At 39.7% G+C, this 15,778-nt stretch overlaps 1 long non-coding RNA gene across 1 annotated transcript in view; it reads right to left on the bottom strand.

Annotated features, from left to right (window-relative positions):
• Window positions 1-11,804, bottom strand: part of LOC138917930 (uncharacterized) — an 83,413-nt gene extending 71,609 nt beyond the window's left edge. Inside the window, exons 1-2 of the long non-coding RNA XR_011426623.1 lie at window positions 11,569-11,804; window positions 6,310-6,457 (exon numbers count right to left, since the gene is read on the bottom strand). This is a non-coding gene — a long non-coding RNA (uncharacterized lncRNA). The remainder of the gene's footprint in view (window positions 1-6,309; window positions 6,458-11,568) is intronic.
• Between the last annotated feature and the right edge of the window lie 3,974 nt (window positions 11,805-15,778).

The raw sequence follows: 15,778 nt of genomic DNA, 5'->3' as shown, positions 1-15,778 counted from the left end.
ATGCAGCAAAAGCAGTTCCAAGAGGGAAGTTCATAGCAATACTGGCCCACCTCAACAAGCAAGAAAAATCTGAAATAAGTAATCTTAAACTACACCTAACAGAACTAGAAAAAGAAGAACAAACAAAGCCCAAAGTCAGTAGAAAGAAGGAAATAATAAATATCAGAGCAGAAATAAATGAAATAGAGACTAAAAAAACAGTAGAAAGGATCAATGAAACTAAGTGTTGGTTCTTTGAGAAGATAAACAAAATTGACAAATCCTTAGCCAGACTCACTGAGAAAAAAAGATAGAAGGCTCAAATAGATAAAATCAGAAAAGAAAGAGGAGCAATTACAACAGATACTGCAGAAATACAAAAGATTATAAGAGAATACCAAGAAAAACTATATGCCCACGAATTGGATAACCTAGAAGAAATAGACAAATTCTTAGACTCATATAACCTTCCAAAACTGAATCAAGAAGAAATAGAGAATCCGAATAGGCCAATCATAAGTAAAGAGATTGAAACAGTAATCAAAAACCTCCCAAAAAACAAAAGTCCAGGACCAGATGGCTTCTCTGGAGAATTCTATCAAACATTCAAAGAAGATTTAATACCTGTCCTTCTCAAACTACTCCAAAAAATTCAAGAAGACAGAACACTGCTTAACACATTTTTCTAGGCCAAAAATACCCTGATACCATAGATGAAAAAATCCTTAACAAAATATTGGCAAACCAAATACAGCAATATACTAAAAGGATCATACATCATGATCAAGTGTGATTTATCCCAGGGACATAAGTAAGGTTCAGCATCCACAAATCAATCAATGTGATACACCACATTAACAAAATGAGAAATAAAAACCACATGATCATCTCAATAGACACGGAAAAAGCATTTGACAAGATCCAACATCCATTTATGATAAAAACTCTGAATAAAATGGGTAAAGAAGTACATCAACATAATAAAGACCATATATGACAAACCCACAGCCAACATCACTTAATGGTAAAAAACTGAAAGCCATCCCCCTGAGAACAGGAACAAGACAAGGGTGCCCACTCTAGCCACTCCTATTCAACATAGTACTGGAGATTTTGGCCAAAGCAATTAGGCAAGAAAAAGAAATAAAAGGTATCCAAATTGGAAATGAAGAAGTAAAACTCTCATTGTTTGCAGGTGACACGATTCTATAAATAGAAAACCCTAAAGAATCCACCAGAAAACTATTAGAAATAATCAACAACTACAGCAAAGTTGCAGGGTACAAAAACAACTTACAAAAATCAGTTGCATTTCTATACACTAATAATGTACTAGCAAAAAGAGAAGTCAAGAATACAATCCCATTTACAATCACAATAAAAAGAATAAAATATCTAGGAATAAACTTAACCAAGGAGATGGAAGACCTATACATTGAAAACTATAAGACATTATTGAAAGAAATTGAAGAAGACATAAAGAAATGGAAAGATATTCCATGCTCATGGATTGAAGGAACAAACATAGTTAAAATGTCCATATTACCTAAAGCAATATATAGATTCTAGACAATCCCAATCAGAATCCCAATGACATTCTTCATGGAGATAGAACAAAGGATCCTATAATTGATATGGAATGACAGAAGACTGCAAATAGCCAAAGCAATCCTGGGAAAAAGAACAAAGCTGGAAGCATCACAAGCCCTGACTTCAAAGTATACTGCAAAGCCATAGTGATCAAAACAGCATGGTACTGGTACAAAAACAAACACACAGGTCAATGGAACAGAACTGAAAGCCCAAAAATAAAACCACACATCTATGGACAGCTAATCTTCAACAAGGAGCCAAGAACATACAATGGAAAGTCTTCAATAATTGAGGCTGGGAAAACTGGACAGCCACACTCAAAAGAACGAAAGTAGATCATTACCTTATGCCAAACACAAAAATTAACTAAAAATAGATTAAAGACTTGAAGGTAAGACCTGAAATCATAAAACTCCTAGAAGAAAATATATAGGCAGTACACACTTTGACACTAGACTTGGCAGCACCTTTTCAAATATCTTGTCTACTCAGGCATGGGGAACAAAAGAAAAATTAAACAAATGGGACTACATCACACTAAAAAAGTTTCTGCAAGGCAAAGGAAACCGTGAACAAATGAAAAGACAACCCACCAACTGGGAGAAAATATTTGCAAATCATATATCCAACAAAGGATTAATCTCCAAAAAATATAACAAACTCATATAATTCAACAACAAAAAAACAAACAACCTGATCAAAAAATGGACAGAGGATGTGAACAGACATTTTTCCAAAGAAGATGCACAGATGGCCAACAGGCACATGAAAATATGTTCAACACCACTAATTATTAGAGAAATTCAAATCAAAACTGCAATGAGACATCACCTTATATCTGTTAGAATGGCTATAATTACCAAGACAATAAATAACAAGTGTTGGAGAAGATCTGGAGAAAAGGGAATCCTCTACACTGCTGGTGGGACTGCAAACTGGTGTAGCCACTATGGAAAACAGTACAGAGATTTCTCAAAAACTTAAAAATAGAAATACCATAGGATCCAGTTATCACACTACTGGGTATGTAGCCAAAGAAATTGAAATCAACAATTCAAAGAGATTTATGCACCCCTCTGTTCATTGCAGCATTATTCACAATAGCCAAGACGTGGAAGCAACCCAAGTGCCCATTGACTGATGAATAGATAAAGATGTGGTATATATACAATGGAATACTACTCAACCATAAAAAAAAACAAAATCTTCCCGTTTGCAACAACACTGATAGACCTTGAGGGTATGATGTTAAGCAAAATAAGTCAGACAGAGAAAGACAAACACTGCATGATTTCACTCATCTGTGGAATATAAACAAACACACAGACAAAGAGAACAGATTAGTGGTCACTAGAGGGGAAGGGCTTTGGGGGGTGGGCAAAAGGGACAAAGGAGCACATGTGTATGTTGATAGATAAAAATTAGACCATTGGTGGTGAGCATGATGCAGTTTATACAGAAACTGATAAATAATAATGTGCCCCTGAAATTATACAATGTTATAAACCATTATAACCTCAATAAAATCATTGGGGGGAAAAGTGCTTTCGGTAGTGTTTTGAATAAATATATAATACATATTAGCTACTGTTAGGATACCTAACACCTCCCTCAGGCCTGTGACTACTCCTTGGAAGCAAGTTACGTGATTATGAGGGGACAGGATCTCTTTGCGCCATACTCTCATTCTTTTACCATATAAATTACCCCTACTCTCAATACCATCATTAGTTTCAAAGGAGAGCACAAATACGACTAAGCAGAAACACTCATTGTATCAGGAACTGAAGTTAGGCTGCAATAAACAGACATGAAAAAGCTTAAGTACACAAGGACTTACTCTCTTCTGTAACTCTACAGAGCTGATATGGTGGCTCCACACAAAGCATCAGGAACCCCAGTTTATTCCATCCCCTCCACCATCCTCAGGGAGAGGCTTTCATCCTCAAAGCTGCATCATGAACCAGCATGACTGCTGAGCCCTAACCATCACATTCACATTCCAAATAGGGGAAAAGGTAAACAGGTCCTCTCCCAACCAAACCTGTTCCCACTAAGAACCTCCCCAGAAGTCCTACACAACACTTCCATTGAACTTAGTCAGTTGGTCACATCCACCTGAAAATAAGATTGGAAAATATATATATATTTAACCACGTATGGTGTTTCGTTGTTTTGTTTTAAAGATTGGCACCTGAGCCAACATCTGTTGCCAATCTTTTCTTCTTCTCCTCCTCCCCCTCCTCCTCCCCCTCCCCCTCCTCCTCCCCCTCCCCCTCCCCGTCTTCCTCCTTCTCCTCCTTCTCCCCAAAGCCCCCCAGTACATATCTGTAGATTCGAGTTGTAGGTCCTTCTGTTTGAGCCATGTGGGATGCCACCTCAGCATGGCCTGATGAGCGGTGCCATGTCCGCATCCAGTTTCCGAACTGGCAAACCACGGCCCACGAAAGTGGAGCACACAAACTTAACCACTCGGCCAGGAAAATATAATTTTTTGACTGGGTGTGTTGTTTCTCTGAAAAAAAACTGGGGTTCTATTTCCTTGCTTCAAGGATTCAGACTGAGATCCGGTTTCTCTAATTAGAAAGACAGGTGCACAGCAAGAAGTAGCTGTCAAAAATACATTGTTGGTGATTCTACAGATAAAGAGTTAATGACAGTAATGCTACAGAACATTTAACTTGCTTATTTGATCTTTAGACATGTAACAAAGATAAAAAGGAAAAGTAAAATACAAAGTTTAAAACAAGAAAATTTGTCTCCTAATTTCATGTATATTTTAGGCGGAGATTTTATGCCCTAAAAAAGTCAAAATTGTCCTTTTTTATAGAGTATGAATAAAATGAACCTAGAAAACAGATTTACCCTTCAGAAAATCATAGGATCACTGAAGAGGAATTCACTGCTACTTGGTTCACATACGCCTCTGGTATTTTACCCCTTGATATTACCTTCTCCAAGGGATCACCTGGCTGGTATTTGAACCTATGTGAGAACGTTATATTTCTTGAGGCAGTGTACTCTATTTTTAGAAAATTCTGACTTTGAAAATTCTTTCTTCTGTTCAGCCACCATCTCTCTCTAACTTCCATCCACTAGTTCTAGTTCTAACCAATGGGGTCATGCATAGCCTTGGGGCCACACAAATACTTTTCCACGAGGGAGCCAGGAAATATTTAAGCAGAGCTATCACATGCTCCCCTGAATCTTCTTCGTGGTAAACTTCAGTAATAAGTTTTTATCCTTTATCTTTTTGTTTCAAAATTGGAATAGCTTTATTTTACTCACTGTAAAAAAAATATTGATGTATATAAAATATAAAGTAAAAGCCTCCTTCCTAATCCCACCTGCTTGAAATAAGCACATTTAACATGTTAATGTACATAATAGACACAGCGGGGATGGCCGTCCAGTTCACCACTATTACCTTGATGTCCATGTCTATGCTACCCACTTCTTAAGGAAGCAGTCCACTCCCCTGACACCAGGCTGGCCCATCGTAGAATCTCACCCTCCCAGTAACACCGATTGGTCACAAATGTGGGTATATGACGCCAGGCTAATCATAATCCTGCCCTGAGATTTTCACACTGAAAGCTAAGAGAGAGGGATCCTTTTTCCCACTCTGTCTTTAGAGTTGCACAACGTGTGTCTGTAGAAGTAGCTGTCAGCCATGTTCCTCACAATGTGGAGACATCCTGTCTTCAATAAAAGAGAATGAAGCCAAAACAAGACAGAGAGAGAGATGAAAGACAGAGCGAAAAAAATATCTGGCAGTGTTCAGGTTCCCCACTCTAGTCCCTGAATTCCCTAAAACTTCTCTGGTTCTTGAAACAATTTATTTTAGTGTGAACTACCTCAGTCCTTTCAACAAATCGCCTTTTCTATATAAATTAATTTGAGTTGGATTTGCCACCGGAGTTATTGGCTAATTCAGAGTTTTAAAATGCATCAAAAATATATTCAAATAAGGGGGATTACGGTATAACTACTGTTCTTTAACATGTTTTGCTTCTTAACTTAAAAATAATGGACATCTTGGGGCTGGCCCCGTGGCCGAGAGGTTGGGTTCGCGCGCTCCGCTGCAGGCGGCCCAGTGTTTCGTTGGTTCGAATCCTGGGCACGGACATGGCACTGCTCATCAAGCCACGCTGAGGCAGCGTCCCACATGCCACAACTAGAAGGACCCACAACGAAGAATATACAACTATGTACTGGGGGGCTTTGGGGAGAAAAAGGAAATAATAAAATCTTTAAAAATAAATAAATAAAAATGACATTTCTTTAATAAAAAAATAATAATGGACATCTTTCTGTGGTAAAACCTCTACATCTCTCATCCGTTTTAATGGCTGTATAAGCATTCACTTGCATAAGGTACCATTTTTTATTTAACCAACCACCTATTGAAAAACATTTAGTTAATTCTTCATTTCATTGGTATAAACAATACTGCACTTATCCTTGCACACATAATATTGCGTACTTCTACAATTGTTTATTTAGAATAAATTTCTGAAAGTAGGATTGTTGGCTCAAAGGATATGCACCTTTAAAACTTTGATAGTTATTATCGAATTTCCCTCTAGAAAAGTTGCAAACATGTCTACTTCTTGAAACTGTGTGGGTAAGGGTCTGCCACTTTACACCCTCACCAGAACCAGGCATAACCACAGTTTAATCTTACTAATATATAGTGAAATGTGCGGTCTCGTTGCCATTTTTATTTTCACTTACTTGTTAGAAAGATTGAGCATCTTTTTACTTTGAATGGGCATTCATATTTATACGTCTTCCTCTTCTCTTTTTTCTCCTCTTCCTCTTCTTCCTCCACTTCTTCTTTGAGAATGGCATCATCCAATACTCCAGGACTGATGTATCAGGTCTGGAACAGGGCAGGGATATCAATCACTGCATTTCTTCTAAATACTTCTGGTAATGCTGCCAAATATTATATACATTTTTTGAACTATGAGTTAAGACAAGTGACAAAACCCAACTGAAACTGGCTTACACAGAAAAGGGACAATTAGTTCACAAAACTAAGAAGCCAAGGGCTATTAATAGGGTAAGACGCAGCTTGATCCACAGCCTAGTTTTGCTCTCTCCATATCTTGTATCTGCTTGTTCTGTGTTTTCTTTTCTTAGGCAAGACTCTTCACATATGTTGGCAAGATAACCACAGAAACTGCTCAGATCCTCTCTGATTTAAGGCAATGAAAAAAAAGAAATTCTACTTTTCTAGTAACAGATCTCCTAAGATTCACTATGAGTGGCCTAGATCATTTGTCCACCTGAAGGAAACACTGACCAGTGTCATACACTGATTAATTGAAGCCTGGGTCACCTATTGCATTCCTAGGGCCAGAGGTGAAGCACCATCCAGAACCATCTAGGACTGAGGGTGGGAATGGACTAGATTCCAGAAACAAAATCAGATATTGTTTCCAAAAGGAGGGTGAAGGAATGCTAGGGAGGCAATCAGCAAATGACTACTAGAGACAGTCACATTTATTATTAGCTAAATGAATTACCAATCAAAACTCTGACATTTCTTTCATAAAGGAAGGAAGGCCATGACCATCAAGTCTCTTTCTGGAAAGAAGGCTAAATCTTCTACCTTCTGTTCAGGCTACTATTGGTAGGGGTGGAGAACACAAACACAATGACACAAACACAGCCTGAATTAAGAATTAAGAAAGAGACTCTAAACAAGTAGGTGAGTATGATGTTTATTGATTGGAAGTAATATTGTTAACATGTCATTTCTCCCCGCGTTAGTACATAGATTGAATGGAATCAAGATAATACACAAATTCATCACCTTCAAAAGTCTTTGCATACTACTTTATAATGTTTTTCTTCTTCCTCTTCCTTTTCCTTTTCAACCTTTAGTCTGCTTGGGCTGCCACAACAAAATACTACAGACTGGGGGGTTTAAGTAACAGAAATTTTCTTCTGTTTCCTCCCAGTTCTAGATGTCACAGAGCAAGGTGCAGACTGATGTGGCTTCTGCTGAGAGGTCTCTTCGGAGCTTGCAGATGACCACCTTCTTGCTGCATCCTCACGTGGCCTTTCCTCTGTGAGCCTGGAGAGGGCTCTGGTGTTTCTTCCCTTTCTTATAGGTTCACCAGTTCTTTCAGATTAGCACCCTGCTTTTCTGACATCATTTAATGTTAATTACCTCCTTAAAAGTTCTACCTCCAAATACACCACATTGGAAGTCTGGTGAGGCTTTTCGACCCCTTCTCAGAATAATATTTTTAAATTCATCAAATAAAATACACAGGATTCCCAAAAAAATTATATTTGGATACATTTCTATCCATATGCCCCAAAGAAGCTCTGCACATGATGACCACCTCCAACATGGCACAAGGCGGCAGTGCAGCAGCAACCGCAGGTGGCTATAGATGGATGAGACTGAAGCAGCAACCCTGGTTTCCCTATGGCCAGTCCTTTTGTGCACGTGACCCAGAAATGCCCCCAGCGAAGAGATATAGAAGTGTGAGACACTTGGGATAGACAAGAAGAGGCCATGGTGTAGGGAATACTTCAAGAGACCCCAAAACAGCTCAGACCGTGCACACTAGCAGCAGATATTAGCACCTCACCCCTCAAAGCCAGATAGAATGAGTATTATCTCAATAGTCACCAGTCTAAAGAGCAAAACCAACCACCAACTCCACATCAGGGACTGGAAATTATCTAGAGAAGTTGGCATCTCAGTCAGCACTTTGTATCCCCTCTCTCGCTCGGAAATGGGAAAGAAAGAAAAAGAAAGAGGAAAGACTCAGAATTCACTAGAAAACTGAGAGAAAAGCAGGAGTTCAAAGCAAGTTAATAGTGAAGTTATTGGAGACCATCAGGAGAACATAAGCCCCCCAATCACCACCTCCCCCACTGCAAAATTTTTGGATTTCCAACATTACACAAGAAAGAGTATGGATTAATTTTATTTGACTGCTAAAAGAAAGGGCAACCCCAGAAAGCTAGAGAATTTGAGAGTATTCATGATGCACATGTTACCTTTATGCCACTTCTCCTCCATCTTATATTTCTTCAGTTGGTTATTGTTTTGAGGAACCCAAATATAAGACCTTATTTCTACCTCAATAAGATCTTTTCCTATCGCCCAATTAAATTCCATTTGATTTATTTAGCCCATTATCAAGCATTTTGAAGACATTTTGGATCAAGATTTTATCATATCAACATATTTGCTCTCTACCCTAGAGTCATAGTGGTGGCACATTTGATTCATAGCCGTTCATATCCTTTCTTTATCATCCACATCAAAATCCTTAATAAAAATGTTGGCCAACTAGTATTTGACAAAGCAGCCAAGAATACTCAATAAGGAAAAGACAGCCTCTTCAATAAATGGTGCTGGGAAAATTGGGCATTCATATATAAAAGAATGAAACTAGACCCCTATCTAACACCACCCACAAAAATTAACTTGAAATGGATTAAAGACTTAAGTGTAAGACCTAAAACTATAAAACTCCTAGAAGAAAACATAAAAATAAAGCATCTTGGCGTAGTTCCTGGTAATGATTTCTCAGATTTGACATCTAAAGCACAAGCAACAAAATCAAAAATAAACAAGTGGGACTATATCAAACTAAAAAGATTCTTCACAGCAAAAGAAAGCATCAGCAAAGTGGAAGAGATAACCTACAGAACAGGAGAAAATATTTGCAATCATATATCTGATAATGAGTTAATATCCAAAATATATAAAGAACTCATATGAATTCAATAGCAAAAAAACAAATAATTCAATTTAAAAATGAGCAAAAGACCTGAGTTGATATTTTTCTAAAGAAGATATACGAAAGGCCAACAGGTACATGAAAAGGTGCTCAACATTACTAGTCATTAGGGAAAAATGCAAGTTAAAACCACAATGAGATATCACCTCACACCTGTTAAAATGGCTATTATTAAAAAGACAAGAGGTAACAAATGCTGGCATGGATGCGGAGAAAAGGGAACCCTCGTATACTGTTGATGGGATTGTAAATTGGTACAGCCACTATAGAAAATAGTATGGAGGATCTTCAAAAAATAATAGAACTACCATATGATCCAGCAATTCCACTTCTGGGAATATATCCAAAGGAAATGAAAACACTAACTTGAAAAGATATTTGCATCCCCCATGTTCATAGCAGTATTATTTACAATAGCCAAGACATAGAAACAACCTAAGTGTCTATTGATGGAGGAATGGATAAAGAAGTTGTGGGATATATATACAATTGAATATTATACAGTCATAAAAAATGAAGAAATCCTACCATTTCCAACAACACGGTTGGACCTTGAAGGCATTACACTGAGTGAAATAAGTCAGACAGAGAAAGACAAATACTGTATAATCTTACTTATATGTGGAATCTAAGAAGAAAAAAAACCCAAACTCATAGAAAAAGAGATCAGACTTGTGGTTACCAGAGGTGGAGGGTAAGGGGAGCAGGAATTGGATGAAGGTAGCCAAAATGCACAAACTTCCAGTTGTATGATAAGTAAGTACTAGGAATGTAATGTGCAACACATGACTATAGTTAACACTTCTGTATGCTATATATGAAAGATGCTAAGAGAATTAATCCTAAGAATTCTCATCACAAGGAGAAAATTTTTTTTCTCTTCTCTTTTCTTCTTTCTTTTCTTTTTATTGTTTCTATATGAGATGATGGATGTTAGCTGAACCCATTGTGGTAATCATTTCACAAGATATGTAAATCAAATCATCATGCTGTATACCTTAAACTTACACAGTGACTTTTGTCAATTATTTCTCAATAAAACTGGGGGAAAAAACTTAAAAGATGTTAAGTCTCACAAGGTTGAGGGAGAGAGAGTTGTCAAAACAACCATTAGTGGGCATCATTCAGCTAATTGTTATTTCAGAAATTATACACACATCATCCTGTTTCTCAAATTTCAGAAATCCTTGTCAAATGTCCTGTTGAAGCCCATTAATACTCTTCTGATCTTCCTGATGAGTAACCCTATCAAATAAAGTTGTTTGAAATGTGTCTGGGAATTTTCTCTGAAAATAATGATTAACAGAAAGGAATCCTGCCCTGGGATCATTTTCCATATCAATATGATGGTTCTAAAATACTTTACCAACTGAAATTAGACTTCTCTTTTGAAAATATATCCTTTTAAAAATGCTCAGCAGTGCTCCCTCTTGGTCATCCCTGAGTTCATCTAGACATTTAGACTACAGACCAGAATAGGTCACACTTGGAACCAAAAGGATGCAAGGACAAAAAACATAGCAAGCCAGCAGGGCAGGATCAGACATATTGCTTATGCAGGAGTCCTCAAAGCAATCCACCAGTCCAGGGGCTGGTCTTTACTGACCACTCCCAGATAACAGTTCAAGCAGAAGACAATAAGACCCACATGGACACACGCAATAGTCATCCTGGGTTAGAAGCCCCATGTCCCAGATAGGAACCAACATTCATGGGCATAGCTTCCAAGTCCCCCCAGAAGACACATTGAGTTAGTTAGGAAAGCCCAAAGTTTTAGCTTCATACCAGGAATTTATAGTTCTTCACAATCTTCCTAGTCTAGGTGAATTCACCAGTCAAGGTCATTTTTACCATAAACAACACGGCTAGTTACACAGTTGACATTCTACCTTTATCAGGTTTCCAAGGAAACATAATTAGAAAGTTAACACAAGGTCAAATCTGTCCACAAAGAAAGAGAAAGGGTTTTGCTAACCTTTTACTCATTGTTTCTATATAGCCTTTCTTAACTTCCTAATTAAATACCTATGAAGTCATCAAAAAAAACAAAAACTCATTAATACCAAAAACTAAGACTGATAGGCATTTCAATGCTGAAGTCTGAGAGAAATCGTACTTAGTATTAAACAGATAGACCTTGCCTGAGAAAAGCACTTAAATTCCGATTCACGAAACAGAGATTGCCAGAGAAGAATTAAGAAGATAGTGCATACTTTACCACTATTCTGAAGTCTACTTCTGAAGTCAGGGTTATGGGGTCTCCACCAACAAGAAACTTAGAAAACCATTTCTCTTTTTAAAAAAGGCCAAACCATGAATTGACTCTCTCTCTCCTCCTTACTGTTGGGAGACAATTTCCCAGTGGTCTCTTGTGTTTCTGCAAGTGGTGTAAAGAGGCACTGACAGCTTTTGTTCCAGACTATCTTTTCAAGGATGTTTGTATGGACAACAGTCTTGAGAGGCAGGAATGTCTCCCTCTAGAGAGACTGCAGATTTTTTTCCTGACCAACATAGTAAAGAATGTCTTTAGTAAAATATTTTAGCGAAAACTGACCTAGTAGACAACAGATAACAGAGATCTAACCTGCAGGAGAAAGGAAGCTAATAAGAAGTACGCTGATTTGAGTGCAAATCCCAGAAAGTTTCAGGAATTGGAGGCTTGGGTACATCTGAAGGCAATGTGGAGTTGAGCTGGAAACAGAAATGGTTGACAGTCTGTACTTTTAAAAAATAGTTTCCCAGGGGCTGGCCCCGTGGTGGCCGAGTGGTTAAGTTCGCGCGCTCTGCTTTGGCGGCCCAGGGTTTCGCTGGTTCGGATCCTGGGCACGGACATGGCACCGCTCATCAGGCCACAGTGAGGTGGCATCCCACATGCCACAACTAGAAGGACCCACAACAAAAATACACAACTATATACTGGGGGGATGTGGGGAGTAAAAAAGCAGGAAAAAAAAATAGTTTCCCAGATTTCTTCCCCCAGTCGAAGACTTGGGGACATGTGTCAAAGCTGAGGGATTAGTTGCCTTCTAAAAACAGGAGATTAGCTGAAAGTCTTCATATTGCAAGGTAACATGCCTAGCCCTCTTCCCCTGCTCCTCTCACAGAACGCCAGCAGACGGTTCATCCTCTGTGCTGATTGTTCTCCGGCTCTCCGCCATCCTGGGCCCCCTCTGGAAGGATGACCTTGCGGACTGCATCACCCAGGCTTCCTTAGCCTTTGGCTTCCACTTGGAATCAGCCAGTGAGAGGCACCAGCAGAAGAACAAAGGGTGGAAGGAGGGCAGGGGTAGCATTGATTCTTCTCCCCCCACCCCCACACATTTTTGGCAGTGGCTGCATTCCTCTGCTTTCAAACACAACTGCTGGGTGTACTCACACCAAGTTACCAGTCTCTTCAGGTTCCAGTAACACCGTTCCTTCCCCCTCACATCTTTAGACCAAGGGATATTAAAGGCTTCCAGCTGATTTTAGTCCTTGGGTATTTCACCACCCCTTGATGGTGCCTGTAAATATTCCCCTCATTGAATTCTCTTTAAAGGACCCTTCCATTACCGTCTTCAACTACCCCTCTGAGTATCCGTCTACTTCTCACAGGCCCACACAGATACATACCCCATAGAAATTTTGCAGGATGCTTCTACTGACGTGAACAAGCCTGAGAGAAAGACCTACCGATGTGTGTTCCTAAACAAAAAGGAACCACACGAACAAATGCCCAGGGGCATGAAACAGCTATGTTCCAGGAACTATAAGTGATACCTGGTGTTATCTGTGAGGTGAGGAATGATTGGAGAGAGGCTCAGAAGCAGACAAATGCCAACTCACAGGGTACCTTTTAAGCCACATCAAAGATCTCAGACTTTACTCATAGGCTCTGCAGAGGTACTGAAAGTTTTCAGATTTCAGTTTCGGATCAATCAAGCTGGAGGCAAGATGAAGGAAAATTTTGAGATGGGCAAGGCTGTAAGATGGGACATGTGATAGTGACCAACAACTGCAATAGTTTTACTGAAAAATGTTGAAGGTCATCACTCAGACAGCAGCAGTAGAGGAAAGAGACAGGCCATTTGGAACTGGGAGGCAGAATGGGGGAAGGAAAGGGAGAGGGGACAGAAATCCAGAATAGCTCTTAGGGCTCTGATTTAGCAGTGGATAAACAGTCTTTCCCTGAGACGAAGAGTAGAAGAGAAGAGGGCTTAAGAGTGTGATTGAACGAGGGGATGGGGGTGGGGGAAGAAGGGTGCGGCAGCGTGAGGGGAAGCAGAATGACACAGAGTTCTATTCTGAGCATGCCGAATTGGAAACACCTATGGGAAGTCTAGGTGAAATCATCCTTGAGGCACAAGGAAAGAGCTTCCCTTCAACCCACTGAACCTGGTCAGCATGGATGTCATTGAACTCTGAGCTTTCCTCTCTCCTCAACGAGGGAAACCAGATCCAGATCCGCAGAAAAGAGGCACAGCAAAATTGCCTTTAAGCAATTTAACAGGGTAGCAGGCAGCCTACAAGACCAGAGGAAAAGGCTCCCAGTGCAGCCACCCACTTAACCACAAGATGGCATGAGAACCAAGCTACCGAGATCCCTGGTCAGACCCTTCTCAGATGCGGCAAAGCCATCACTTAGCTGTCGTAGGTTTCGTCTGTTAGCAAGGTTGAGCTACTCACTGGCAAATATGGCTGAAAACAGACATTTGGAAGATTATAAAACAAATTATACAGGCTCCTGTATGGTCCAGGAGCTGGAAAGATGGTGTGTGATGAGCAGACAACTGAAGGGGCTCAAGAGTCATGCAGCTATCTGTTTATGTTGGACATTAGTGGCTATGGGATGGCGGGTGAGAGCCTTCAATATGAACCATAAGGTATAAAAGCTGATCCAGAAGTTAGGTCAGTGGGTCAGAAACAAGAATGAAGACACTAACAGTCTATGTATGACCAGGCAGCAATTCAGGCTGCACTCCAGTTGGTTGTTGAAGAGTCCCAGGTACCCCAGGCTAATATTAGATCTTGGCATCAAGCTCTCCTGGCCCTTAATAGATACCACTGCAAACACTGCAGTGCGGTCCCTCACTGTGGAACTAGATGAGTTAGCAAGAAAGAAACCAAACCAGTCTTAGCACTCCATTCCTTCATTCCCAATATATGTCCTAGGAATCATCTCACTGTGTGGGGGGAAACAGAGGCAGCAGGACCAGAGTGAGATTTCAGGCATTTCGCCAAAATTGGGAAGGGGCTGGGGTATTGTGGCTTCTTTGAGTGGCAGGGACCTTCAGGTGGCAGAACTAGGCCAGGATGTTTGCAAGGTAGCCACTACTTAGAGAAAGAGGTATTTGACAGACCACAACTGGAAGCAGGGATTAGGAAAAATCAAACAATTTCCTACTTACCTCCTAATAATCTGAGACTCTCTAATAAACTGGCTCCATTTCCAGTCTTTGATTTCAAGTTGGTTTCAGTGTAGCTTCTGTACCTATTAGCATGAACTGACATGGGAGAACACAACAAAACTTATAAAGTCACATCATATTAAATCATAGATGCCCCACCTCCCTACCTCACTTCGCTTCAGCTATAACTAAAAACCCAGTTATAACAGGTATTACAGACAGAGTTACTGACTGTTAACGCCAGCAGGCCTCCTGTGTCATCCCAACCTCAGCCTCCATCCAGCTGGACTATCCTAATCAGTGACTATTTCCTAAACTCTGGAGTCACCTAGGAAGGCCCCTTATCTCTGAATAATGATCCTCCAATATCTCACATGGTCACCACCCAACCTTGCAGCTCTCTTATCTGCTTAACGCCCACTGTCTTCAAGCTCCTCAAGACCTCTCATCTCTTGACCGCCCCCCCCATCCTCCCAATAGTCCTCTCCTGCTTTTATTTTATCCCCATTCAACCAAAACCAAAAACATAGTCTATCAATTCAACCACTCTCCTAACTATATCCTCAACTCCTTTGTAGTCATGTCATTCTGCTATACCTGCTCCAAAATAATCCCAGCCCTGGATTAACATTTTATTCTTAAAAAATGTGTTAGAAACAAAAATTGCCAATCCTGTAAATTGGTGCTACTATAAATCTTGACTGCAGCTTTAGCTTGATTCTCAGTACATTCCAGCAATCTCTCTGTTTCTCTCTAATCAGCTCTCTCACATTTTCCATTAATGGCTGTTCCAAAATTTAACCACTCATCTCACAGAGGAATCACGGTGAAGATTAAATACTTCAATACCTCCTAGCTCACTTTTAGCCAATGATCTCTCTTCCTATATCACAGACAACAATATAGGCCATGAGAAGATTTTAATTCTAAGACAATTTCCTACCTGAGAAACCCATGTGCATCTCTACCAACCAGCCCTTCCTTCCTTCCAGCTACTCACGCTAAAAGAAATGTCCCTCCACTTGTATAAGGCTAATAATT

This window comes from Equus caballus, chromosome 1 (assembly GCF_041296265.1).
Source record: "Equus caballus isolate H_3958 breed thoroughbred chromosome 1, TB-T2T, whole genome shotgun sequence".
Classification (NCBI taxonomy): domain Eukaryota; kingdom Metazoa; phylum Chordata; class Mammalia; order Perissodactyla; family Equidae; genus Equus; species Equus caballus.
This window is presented reverse-complemented; position numbering and strand designations above follow the sequence as displayed.